Source organism: Xiphophorus maculatus, chromosome 20 (genome assembly GCF_002775205.1).
Source record: "Xiphophorus maculatus strain JP 163 A chromosome 20, X_maculatus-5.0-male, whole genome shotgun sequence".
NCBI classification, from domain to species: Eukaryota; Metazoa; Chordata; class Actinopteri; order Cyprinodontiformes; family Poeciliidae; genus Xiphophorus; species Xiphophorus maculatus.
Genome location: NC_036462.1, coordinates 30,600,721 through 30,614,614, shown reverse-complemented (window position 1 = coordinate 30,614,614; position 13,894 = coordinate 30,600,721).

Here is a 13,894-nt window from a genome sequence, read left to right as displayed (position 1 = left end):
AGGTCAGCCTGGAGACCAACAGGACTCGCTACGAAGCCCTGGAGGTCAGCCTGGAGACCAACAGGACTCGCTACGAAGCCCTGGAGGTCAGCCTGGAGACCAACAGGACTCGCTACGAAGCCCTGGAGGCAGGCCGGGAGGAGCTTGGGGTCAGCAGACCAAGCTCCTCATCTGACGCCTAACTAAAATAAAAGCAAAACTAGAGTTCATAAGATAAATAAGGGTCTGATGACCTGGCGACAAAGGAATTGTCTGGTGACGAAGGAGACCTGTGTTCGATGGCCTCAAGTTCCCATGGCACCGCAGTCCTGCGGGCCTCAAGCTCTCCTGTCAACATCTTTCAAGCGTTAAGCTTTTCCGCCATAAGTCCCCAAGTGTCAAGCTCCCCTGACACGGTAGTTCTGTTGTCCTCTAGTCTTTCTGCCACAGATACTCAAGCATGAAGCTTGGAGCCCTCATCACACTTCTTTATTTAGCAGTACCAAGTGTCAACCCAGTACCTGATAGTACCTGTTTGGTACATTTTCAGGAAGGTATTGGAAACGCCAGTGATGACACGTCTGAATATAGGCTGCTTCTGTAGCTGATCTGAAACTGATTTGATGTTTTCGCTGATTTTCTGTTCAGGTGGCTGCTGGTTCAGCTGCTCCAGTTTAAGCTGCAGGTCGGTGTTCATATTCTTCAAGTCAGTATTTTTCTGCTCCAGGATCTCGTTTTCCTGCTCCAAGGTGGTGTTGATATTCTCCAAGATAGAACATTTCTGCTCCAGAGAGGTGCTTCTCAGCGTCAGGGCAGTGTTTATCTGTTCCAAGAAGTTGCTTTTCTCCTCCAAGGAGGCTCTTTTCTGCTCCAAGACGGTGTTTATCTCATCGAAAATGGTGTTTTCCATCTCCAGGGTATTTCTTTCCCTTTCCAGGGCATGGTTTATATGTTCCAGAGTCGTGTTTTTATTCCCTAGAGCAGTTTTTTCCTTCTCCAGGGTACTTTTTTCTTTCTCCAGGGTGTTAATTCTCTGTTCCAGAGCGGTGCTTTTCTGCCCTAGGGCAGTTTTTTCCTGCTCCAGCGTATTTTTTTCTTTCTCCAGGACATTGTTTCTCTGCTGAAGAGCGGTGCTTTTCTGCCCTAGGGCAGTTTTTTCCTGCTCCAGGGTGTTTTTTTCCTTCTCCAGGGCATTGATTCTCTGCTTCAGGGAGGTGCTTTTGTTCTCCAAGGCAGTGGTATTCTGCTCCAGGGTGGTGTTGTTCTCCTTTAACGTTTTGTTTACGTGCAACAGTTTGTTTAATTCCTCGTCTTTGTCTTGATGCTTGTCTTTTCCAAATGCAGCTTGTTCTATGTTCAGAACTTGCATCTTCAGCTCCTCATTTCTTTCAATCAGAGACTGTTTTACAATGGACATCATGCCAACTTCGTTCAATATTCCATGGGGCTTCTGTGTCTCTTCAGCTAATGTCTGTTGTACTTTTTCCTTTCCAGAATCACAAGATGATGTCTTACTGCTGCGACTCATTGTTGATCCCGTTTCTCTGGACAAATCCAAAAACTTCTCAATGATTTTCTTGACTTGTGTGTTAGAATTTGCCTCTTTATCTCGAAAAGCTTTCATTTTCAATCTCTTGTTAGGATACTACTACGTGCTCTCTGTCTCTCTTCTTCAATGGTTATGACCGTAGAATTCAAGCGTGCAGCTCTGTGATGCCCTCTAGCTCCACAAAGTGTGCATCGCTCTTTGTTACATCAATTTGCGTGATGTCACACGTTGATGTCACTGCCTCAAGCAGAACAACTAGAAAACTGCTGAAGTTTGAATAAAAACAAACTTTACGGCTGAACGTTGCTCGGCTTAGCTGATGGCTATTGGAGACAGTTCGGCTGGTAATATGTCACCAAGGCTGAAATCCACACTTGGGAGACAATGGACTGGCACAGCAGGGTGCGAGGACCACAGGTCAAAAGGAAACATTGTGTCCGAAAACAGAAAAAGGGGAAACGGGCCTGTTGACCCAGCTGACGCCAACTCAACCTCTCTCTAGCTAAGCAAGGTTGGTGGAATCAAATAATGTTCTCGCTCTTTGGTTACCTAGCAACAGCCTGTTGAGTCACTTGCGCAGCAGCAGTTTCTGGTTTCACCTCCATTCCTCATAATTGCTTAGAATAAAAAAAAGAAATTAAAAAGCATTGTGATGTGAAAACTATGGATTAAACAAGAATGTATTCCAAATATTGAAAACAGAAAAACTAACAAAAACATTATTGATACAGATATAAGACACTTATTTCATGATATTGTAATATTGTTCAGCCTTACCATAATTAGACTATTTCTGTGTTTAAAATCCATTTTAATTAGTTATTATTTAGGATTATTTTCTGAGAAATTGAGTTTGATTAGTTTGAATGTAATTACTGAAATTCGTGGTTTGGGTAATGTTATCATTAACCAAATCTATATGACTCACAACAACATTTAATTTCCCTTTGGGATCAGTAAAGTTGAATTTTGAAGACAACACTTTACCAAGTTTTTTTTTTCTTTTGTCCAGTTTCTAGTGAAAATATTTTAGTACACTTAAAATAAGACAAAACTGACTAAACTTTTCAGCAGATATAGAAGCTTGTTTAAGTAAATAATTCCTTAAAATTGCTGAAGAATTATTAGTTCCATTCACAGAATATGATACTTAAAACAAAACATTCTTCCCCAGTTATAAGTGAAATAATCTAGTATTTTTTTCCATCAATATTAAGGAATCACTGACGTAAAACAAGCTCCTATATCTTCCTGAAAAGTTACTCATAAGTTAGTTGTATCTTATCCTAAGTGTACTAAGATGTTTGCACAATAAACTGGACCAAAACTACTTGGTGAGGTTTAGTGTTTTTGCAGTGAGGGAGCTGAAAACAATCGGAAATCATTTTTATTTCCAAAAGATGTAAAACATTATGCTAAATTATGCACTAAAATAGAGCATACTGAAGTTCATAGTTATAATGTGAAAAGTTTTGCATTAATATGATTAATCTGTCAGTTATTAATTGGAAGAACAAACATGTGTGTGAGAAGAAAACTCCTCTTCGTAGGAAGCGATGGGGCTTCTGTCCACAAACCTTCTTTATCCACCAGCTCCTGGTCGATTTTACTGCTCCCAAACCTCACTAAAAATACAAAATAAAATGAAATAAGAGAAAGCATTGTTTATCAATCCGCCACGGTGGATTATCCCTCCCCTCAGACTTAAAGCTAACTGGACTCTCACCTATTAATTTGTCATAATCGGCTCCCTTGGCGTTGGTGGTTGAAACGGTCCATGGATCCACCGTGTCGTCCTCACCGGCCAAATCTGCTGCCGTTCTGTTGTTCGGCGCAGCATCGTTCACTGACGTCCTGCTTTGTAGTCCTGACCAGTCATCTGTTTGTAGCCCATTTTCAGCTTCAGTAGCAGCTGGACAGCAGCATCAACCTCAGCCTGCAGAAAAATAAATAAAACAGGGGCAAAAAAACAAACAATATCATCAATTAAGCAAAAAATAAAACCAGTAAAATCAGTACTTTGCATGTTTGCCTTAGGTTCCTGAGTTTGCTGTGGTGTGTTGGTTTATGTATGTTGTATAATGGTTAATAAGTGACATTTTGAAAACTATGTTTGGTATTTATCCTTACAGGACTTTAATATAAGGTAGCTATGGAAAGATAGTTTAAACCCCAAAGCCCCTTACCTTTGTGAAATGAAGAGCAAATGTTTCCAAAGCAACAGTTAAAGAGTTGCTGGTAAATTAATTTATTCCCATGTTATAGAGTGGGAACGGATTATATCAGGTGGCTAAAGTATTTGGTTCTCCTCCTTTAACTTTGGAAAATAATAATCAAATGTCACCAAATCCACAGGATTTGTTGTTGATGAAGAGAGGAATCGACATAGTTAAAGAGTTTGTGAAAAAATAATAAGGTCCCATGTCATGGAGGGGGAACAAATTTTTTCAAGTGGCTAAAATATATGGTTCCCCCCCAAGTAAGTTTGGTAAATAAAGGGTATATATTACCAAATTCACAGGATTTGTTACTGATGAAGAGGAGACTAAGAACAGTTAAAGGAGATTGTGAGAAAAACAATTATCTCCCATGTTATGTCTGGGGAACAGGTTATTTCAGGCAGCTAAAATATGTGGTTCCCCCTTTTAACTTTGGCAAATAATGAGCAAATGTTTTCAAACTTACATAATTTATTGTTGATGAAGAGAGGAATAAACAGAGTTAAAGACTTGTTTAACATTTGTTCCCATGTTATAGAGGGGAAACGGATTATTTCAGATGGCTAAAATATACAATTCCCCCCTCATAACTTTGGCAAATAATGATAAAATGTCACCAAATTCACAGGATTCGTTGTTGATGAAGAGAGGAATAAGCACCGTTAAAGATTTTCTGGAAAATTAATTTGTTCCCATGTTAGGGAGGGGGAACGGATTATTTCTGGCAGCTGAAATATCGATTCTCTCCTTTCCTCCCCCCATAACTTTGGGAAATAAAGAGCAACTCCAAATTCATTTGTAGGAGGCAGATGGAAATGGAAATAAGGCGTCCACTGGCACTAACCCCATACAAACATGTGTCTGTTCAAAAATAACTAGAAACTTCCATTTTAAGCTTCGTGGTGTGCTCAGACACTAAATCAATCTGAACATTCAAAACAGGCATCAGATTTTAAGAAATGGCCATTTTAAGCTTCTCTCGGTGAGAAAACGTTTATTTTTCCCACATTGTTGTAACTCCATTTCAACACTCCTAACAGACACATAAATGATGGAAACAACTAGAAACTTAGTTTTTAAGATTTCCTATGTGTTCAGACAGAAAATGAACCTGAACACTGGAAGCATCAGGTTTTAAGGAATCACAATTTCAGGGATAGAATGCTTTATTCCTCTACTTTGGGATCAACAAAGTATTTTTGAATTCAATTCAATTCAACTGAAGAAGCAATGAGTAACAGAGAGGGCCAGAGATACCGGCAGTGTACTGCAGCCCAGCTGCTTCTATTATTCCAATACCAACAGTCTGACTGATCCCAGTGCTCCGTAATCACCAGTAGAGGGCGCAATCACCTTACATTTTAAAAGCACATAGCTACGAAGGGAATGGGTGGCCTATTTATGACTTTTAAGGTTTTCATATGATTGACACGCAATTTAGAGTGAGCAAAATTTAGAGTGAGTGATGACGCTCAGCTCTGACAACTAGCCACGGATCTGCTAAGAAGTAGCAGTTTGCGACTTCCTTTGTTTTTGTCCATTGTGTCATTGTGAGGTTTGGGACATGGCTGAAAAGGAGGTGCACGATGATGCAGTGGAAGGAAGGGTCATCAATGAAGAATACAAGATCTTGTGCTTGAGAATATGAGATTGAATATAATAAACAACGTCTTTCCAGAATGAGACAGCGAAGGGTCACCTCCAGAATAAGTGGACTATTGTCTCATTGTCCAAATTACAGAAAGAGCAGCTACGGTCTATATCCTGGGGCAGGTTTTGTTTTGCAGGGTAGCACCAGTGGAGAAGTTTGAAGCACACATCACAAGGTTTGTTCCTAATGATGTATTTGGAGGGCAGAGTCCAAACCGTTGACCATTTGATATCAGAAACAAAACTGTCTCCAGTAGTGGGTCACATAAGGTGTAGTAGCAATGTTCTTCTGAAATAAGGATCTTATATTTTTGTTTCTAGTGGAGGGTTTAGAGGAAAAACACATTTTACCCACAACAGATTCAGAAACAGAAGAGTGTGTGTCTGCAGCTCTGTCCTCCCCAGAATGATGACATCATCATCCTCATCCTCCCTCATGGATACAGATGACGTTACAATATGAATCCTAAGGGCCAATCAGAGCCCGGCTGACTGTAAATACTTTGTAAATTCGAAGTTTGGAGTTTTTGTTTATAAATAGTTGTTGTTGCACTGAGTTCCTCAGTTGGAACAGCAAACGGCCTGAAGAAGGTTGATCCTCACCGAAACGTCGCGTTTGGTTTGCTGTTAAAAGTGCCTAACGGCGAAGAAAAAAAGTTTCTTGTTTTACCTCGTTTCTGATTCGAGGCGTTATTATTTCTGAAATATGACCGAAGACGAAACTTCGGTGGGTTTTATTTCGCAGATTATTTGAAATAAATACGGTTTTTACACCTTTATTGAGACAGACTGTATGAGTCGAAGGTTTTTCAGTGTCTGATGAAAATGTTCTCCGCAGATGGTTTGAAATTCCCCCGATTTTCTTTTTAACACCATAATAGCTTAAAGCATTACAAAACAGAAGCCCGTTATATAGAACATTTTATATCATCCTTTACTGTCTAGTCTATTAATGTAGGGGGGATGCATTTTAATTTCTGAGCCAGCCAATATTTGCATCCCCTGTCTATTGTCCTGTTGATATGACAGTGGTTCTCAAATGGGGGTACGCGTACCCCTGGGGGTACGTGGAGGTACTGCAGGGGGTACGTGAAGCTTTTCAAAATATCTTTAAAAAATCAGTAGGCTCCTCATAATAAGTCTTGGGAAAAATTATTTTGTAAAAAGTATGATAAAATATAAATGTGTGTTCATGCACTGAATTTTATATTCAGTATTTAGTTTCAATATCCTTTAAAATATAACTGACCCCCCCACCAAGTTAGTTTGACCCAGGGCACTCGTCAACGACCTGTCGTTATCATGATTACACTGTAACTATGGAGATGTAGCTAAAGCGTAGCAGCAATGCTGCTGAAAGTACAGATAAAGTGAAAAATAAGGCAAAACCAGAGCCGACGAAGTACAGAACGTACATGGAAAAGTATGTTTTAATGGGATTTACGTCCACGATCTCTGTACCTCTTTTTTATTCCAAAAATGTTTTGCCTGTGTCAGGGGGGTACTTGACTAAAAATATATTTTTAAGGGGGTACATCACTGAAAAAGTTTGCGAACCACTGTGTTAGATAATGCATAAAAATGAATGAAGGTGACAGAACTCGAAGTTCACGTTTCATGGAACCAACCTTAGGGGAGATGATGGAGAAGTATTTCTGTCCAGACGGCCGCTGGTACAAGTAGTACATGTTGCCTGGCTTTTTCACAATATTACAGGCAGCATGGTGGAGGTCAGCGTCTCTCTTTGCTTCTTCTAAAACCTGCGGTCGTCAAACGGCGATCAATGCCACGCGCCATCCGACGGGTGAACGTGACCCGTCTGAACCTAAACACAACCATTTTGTGAATCGACGGTCATACCTTTTTGGCCTGCTCCTGCAGGTACCTGATCTGGTCAGCGATTACTGTCAGTTTGTTGCAAGCGTTGGCTTTGACAAAGTCGTCCCCCTGAGAAACATCCACGTCACTTCAGGAGGGAAAACGCTCTTGTGAGCTAGACAACTTGACAAAACATGCCTTCACCTTCTGCACTTGCTCGGCAAGTGCATTGTGACATGCACTTGCCCACTCTGTTGGGGACCCCATGGACCCCCAACAGAGTGGGGGTCCATGGGGTCCCCCACTCTGTTGGTCTGATAGGAGCTGACCAGTTCCATCCCACTGGGGGCCGGCTGGTCTCAACCAGGTTCACCACAACACTGTCTCATTATAATGAGATAGTAACTCATTATTTTGAGATACTATATCATAATGAGATCATTTATTTTTTTAACAGAGTGACGGAAACGGGCTTCCATAGAAATTAAGAAAATTTCAATACAAAATTTTCAATCATAAAATTATTTTATTTTCTTACAATAAAGCTCCACGAAGCAGCTGGATTTGGTCAGCTGGTGTTTAGCTGCGTCGGTCCGGACCGCGGGGAGCTGCGTCCACCCGACGCAAAGGGGGCGATACTGACGTTAAAGCTTTCAGGGTTAGAGGCCACATCTACGTCTTCATTTCTATGTCCGCAGAGTGTCGTCACTTGCACGATCCGTGCTGAAAATTCTGTTACCCTGTGGAAAATCCGCGCCCCCTGTTGTCGGGAGCGCGCATTGCAGCCAGAGAGGCGGATCTGATCCTTTCAGATGGTCAGATCTGAAAATGATCTGAAAATGATCTGAAAATGATCTGACCATCATTTTCAGATCATTTGAGTAAAACGTTACTCAAGGCTGAGAGTCAGATGGCTGATTTTACACACTATTAAACTATGTCACATAAATGTTTACACTACAGGGCAGTTTCTCCTGTCTGAGTCTGTTAAGGACAGGATGAGATGTGGGTTTTTAAAGAAAGAAGAAAAACCAAACATTGCTTCTTTTTCTCCATCTAATAGCTTGAGAATGTTTTCTCTCTCCGCTCAGAGCTTTCCAGCCTGATCCTTCTCCTTCTCGGGCCGAGAAATGGAAGACAACTCATATAACTCATACACAAACTAAAACAACTCATATAATCATGTCAAGGTTGTAAACATTCAGTTTAATCGGCAGATGTTGTTTTAAAAAGAAGCTATAACAGAATTGTAAATAAATAAATAAACGAGGTCTTCTTACGCTGTTTTGTGTTGTTATTTTAAACGCCAAGAGAATCGCTCTTTTTCCAACTTTTGTCACTTAAGTCTGAAAATAAAAGTCAGTCACCAAACACAGTTTTCCAACACGTAGTGTGTATTTCTAATTGTTCGTTGCTGATAGAGGATGGAAGCTGCTGATAGCAGGGCACAAAAATTAAGACTTCCTGAAAAGATGAGAGTGTAGACTTCCTGGTAAATCCTGTTCTAATGTAAAATATGACAGATTACTGGATTAAGGAAATTTATAGTATATTACATGCTATCACATAATATTTTTTCAGAATTTGGAAACAGTTGCTCTTTATTTCCCCAAGTTATGGGGGGAGGAGAGGAGAGAATCGATATTTCAGCTGCCAGAAATTATTTGCCAAAGTTAAAGGAGGAGAACAAATACTTTAGCCACCTGATATAATCCGTTCCCACTCTATAACATGGGAATAAATTAATTTACCAGCAACTCTTTAACTGTGCTTTGGAAACATTTGCTCTTCATTTCACAAAGGTAAGGGGCTTTGAGATTTAAACTATCTTTCCATAGCTACCTTATATTAAAGTCCTGTAAGGATAAATATCAAACATAGTTTTCAAAATGTAATTTATGAACCATTATACAACATACATAAACCAAATACGAACCTGGAGGCCGATGGGACCCTCTACGAAGCCCTGGAGGTCAGCCTGGAGACCAACAGGACTCGCTACGAAGCCCTGGAGGTCAGCCTGGAGACCAACAGGACTCGCTACGAAGCCCTGGAGGTCAGCCTGGAGACCAACAGGACTCGCTACGAAGCCCTGGAGGTCAGCCTGGAGACCAACAGGACTCGCTTACGAAGCCTGGAGGTCAGCCTGGAGACCAACAGGACTCGCTACGAAGCCTGGAGGTCAGCCTGGAGACCAACAGGACTCGCTACGAAGCCCTGGAGGTCAGCCTGGAGACCAACAGGACTCGCTACGAAGCCCTGGAGGTCAGCCTGGAGACCAACAGGACTCGCTACGAAGCCCTGGAGGCAGGCCGGGAGGAGCTTGGGGTCAGCAGACCAAGCTCTTCATCTGACGCCTAACTAAAATAAAAGCAAAACTAGAGTTCATAAGATAAATAAGGGTCTGATGACCTGGCGACAAAGGAATTGTCTGGTGACGAAGGAGACCTGTGTTCGATGGCCTCAAGTTCCCATGGCACCGCAGTCCTGCGGGCCTCAAGCTCTCCTGTCACATCTTTCAAGCGTTAAGCTTTTCCACCATAAGTCCCCAAGTGTCAAGCTCCCCTGACACGGTAGTTCTGTTGTCCTCTAGTCTTTCTGCCACAGATACTCAAGCATGAAGCTTGGAGCCCTCATCACACTTCTTTATTTAGCAGTACCAAGTGTCAATCCAGTACCTTATAGTACCTGTTTGGTACATTTTCAGGAAGGTATTGGAGACGCCACTGATGACACGTCTGAATATAGGCTGCTTCTGTAGCTGATCTGAAACTGATTTGATGTTTTCGCTGGTTTTCTGGTTCAGCTGCTCCAGTTTAAGCTGCAGGTCGGTGTTCATATTCTTTAAGTCAGTATTTTTCTGCTCCAGGATCTCGTTTTCCTGCTCCAAGGCGGTGTTGTTATATTCTCCAAGATAGAACATTTCTGCTCCAGAGAGGTGCTTCTCCGCGTCAGGGCGGTTGTTTATCTGTTCCAAGAAGTTGCTTTTCTCCTCCAAGGAGGCTCTTTTCTGCTCCAAGACGGTGTTTATCTCATCGAAAATGGTGTTTTCCATCTCCAGGGTATTTCTTTCCCTTTCCAGGGCATGGTTTATAGTTCCAGAGTCGTGTTTTTATTCCTAGAGCAGTTTTTTCCTTCTCCAGGGTACTTTTTTCTTTCTCCAGGGTGTTAATTCTCTGTTCCAGAGCGGTGCTTTTCTGCCCTAGGGCAGTTTTTTTCCTGCTCCAGCGTATTTTTTTCTTTTCTCCAGGACATTGTTTCTCTGCTGAAGAGCGGTGGCTTTTCTGCCCTAGGGCAGTTTTTTCCTGCTGCAGGGTGTTTTTTTCCTTCTCCAGGGCATTGATTCTCTGCTTCAGGGAGGTGCTTTTGTTCTCCAAGGCAGTGGTATTCTGCTCCAGGGTGGTGTTGTTCTCCTTTAACGTTTTGTTTACGTGCAACAGTTTGTTTAATTCCTCGTCTTTGTCTTGAAGCTTGTCTTTTTCAAATGCAGCTTGTTCTATGTTCAGAACTTGCATCTTCAGCTCCTCATTTCTTTCAATCAGAGACTGTTTTACAATGGACATCATTGCCAACTTCGTTCAATATTCCATGGGGCTTCTGTGTCTCTTCAGCTAATGTCTGTTGTACTTTTTTCCTTTCCAGAATCACAAGATGATGTCTTACTGCTGCGACTCATTGTTGATCCCGTTTCTCTGGACAAATCCAAAAACTTCTCAATGATTTTCTTTACTTGTGTGTTAGAATTTGCCTCTTTATCTCGAAAAGCTTTCATTTTCAATCTCTTGTTAGGATACTACTACGTGCTCTCTGTCTCTCTTCTTCAATGGTTATGACCGTAGAATTCAAGCGTGCAGCTCTGTGATGCCCTCTAGCTCCACAAAGTGTGCATCGCTCTTTGTGACATCAATTTGCGTGATGTCACACATTGATGTCACTGCCTCAGCAGAACAACTAGAAAACTGCTGAAGTTTGAATAAAAACAAACTTTACGGCTGAACGCTGCTCGGCTTAGCTGATGGCTATTGGAGACAGTTCAGCTGGTAATATGCCACCAAGGCTGAAATCCACACTGGGGAGCCAATGGACTGGCACAGCAGGGTGCGAGGACCACAGGTCAAAAGGAAACATTGTGTCCGAAAACAGAAAAAGGGGAAACGGGCCTGTTGACCCAGCTGACGCCAACTCAACCTCTCTCTAGCTAAGCAAGGTTGGTGGAATCAAATAATGTTCTCGCTCTTTGGTTACCTAGCAACAGCCTGTTGAGTCACTTGCGCAGCAGCAGTTTCTGGTTTCACCTCCATTCCTCATAATTGCTTAGAAATAAAAAAAAGAAATTAAAAAGCATTGTGATGTGAAAACTATGGATTAAACAAGAATGTATTCCAAATATTGAAACAGAAAAACTAACAAAAACATTATTGATACAGATATAAGACACTTATTTCATGATATTGTAATATTGTTCAGCCTTACCATAATTAGACTATTTCTGTGTTTAAAATCCATTTTAATTAGTTATTATTTAGGATTATTTTCTGAGAAATTGAGTTTGATTAGTTTGAATGTAATTACTGAAATTCGTGGTTTGGGTAATGTTATCATAAACCAAATCTATATGACTCACAACAACATTTAATTTCCCTTTGGGATCAGTAAAGTTGAATTTTGAAGACAACACTTTACCAAGTTTTTTTTTTCTTTTTGTCCAGTTTCTAGTGAAATATTTTAGTACACTTAAAATAAGACAAAAATGACTAAACTTTTCAGCAAGATATAGAAGCTTGTTTAAGTAAATAATTCCTTAAAATTGCTGAAGAATTATTAGTTCCATTCACAGAATATGATACTTAAAACAAAACATTCTTCCCCAGTTATAAGTGAAATAATCTAGTATTTTTTCCATCAATATTAAGGAATCACTGACGTAAAACAAGCTCCTATATCTTCCTGAAAAGTTACTCATAAGTTAGTTGTGTCTTATCCTAAATGTACTAAGATGTTTGCACAATAAACTGGACCAAAACTACGTGGTGAGGTTTAGTGTTTTTTGCAGTGAGGGAGCTGAAAACAATCGGAAATCATTTTTATTTCCAAAAGATGTAAAACATTATGCTAAATTATGCACTAAAATAAAGCACACTGAAGTTCATAGTTATAATGTGAAAAGTTTTGCATTAATATGATTAATCTGTCAGTTATTAATTGGAAGAACAAACATGTGTGTGAGAAGAAAACTCCTCTTCGTAGGAAGTGATGGGGCTTCTGTCCACAAACCTTCTTTATCCACCAGCTCCTGGTCGATTTTACTGCTCCCAAACCTCACTAAAAATACAAAATAAAATGAAATAAGAGAAAGCATTGTTTATCAATCCGCCACGGTGGATTATCCCTCCCCTCAGACTTAAAGCTAACTGGACTCTCACCTATTAATTTGTCATAATCGGCTCCCTTGGCGTTGGTGGTTTGAAACGGTCCATGGATCCACCGTGTCGTCCTCACCGGCCAAATCTGCTGCCGTTCTGTTGTTCGGCGCAGCATCGTTCACTGACGTCCTGCTTTGTAGTCCTGACCAGTCATCTGTTTGTAGCCCATTTTCAGCTTCAGTAGCAGCTGGACAGCAGCATCAACCTCAGCCTGCAGAAAAATAAATAAAACAGGGGCAAAAAAACAAACAATATCATCAATTAAGCAAAAAATAAAACCAGTAAAATCAGTACTTTGCATGTTTGCCTTAGGTTCCTGAGTTTGCTGTGGTGTGTTGGTTTATGTATGTTGTATAATGGTTAATAAGTGACATTTTGAAAACTATGTTTGGTATTTATCCTTACAGGACTTTAATATAAGGTAGCTATGGAAAGATAGTTTAAACCCCAAAGCCCCTTACCTTTGTGAAATGAAGAGCAAATGTTTCCAAAGCAACAGTTAAAGAGTTGCTGGTAAATTAATTTATTCCCATGTTATAGAGTGGGAACGGATTATATCAGGTGGCTAAAGTATTTGGTTCTCCTCCTTTAACTTTGGAAAATAATAATCAAATGTCACCAAATCCACAGGATTTGTTGTTGATGAAGAGAGGAATCGACATAGTTAAAGAGTTTGTGAAAAAATAATAAGGTCCCATGTCATGGAGGGGGAACAAATTTTTTCAAGTGGCTAAAATATATGGTTCCCCCCAAGTAAGTTTGGTAAATAAAGGGTATATATTACCAAATTCACAGGATTTGTTACTGATGAAGAGGAGACTAAGAACAGTTAAAGGAGATTGTGAGAAAAACAATTATCTCCCATGTTATGTCTGGGGAACAGGTTATTTCAGGCAGCTAAAATATGTGGTTCCCCCTTTTAACTTTGGCAAATAATGAGCAAATGTTTTCAAACTTACATAATTTATTGTTGATGAAGAGAGGAATAAACAGAGTTAAAGACTTGTTTAACATTTGTTCCCATGTTATAGAGGGGAAACGGATTATTTCAGATGGCTAAAATATACAATTCCCCCCTCATAACTTTGGCAAATAATGATAAAATGTCACCAAATTCACAGGATTCGTTGTTGATGAAGAGAGGAATAAGCACCGTTAAAGATTTTCTGGAAAATTAATTTGTTCCCATGTTAGGGAGGGGGAACGGATTATTTCTGGCAGCTGAAATATCGATTCTCTCCTTTCCTCCCCCCATA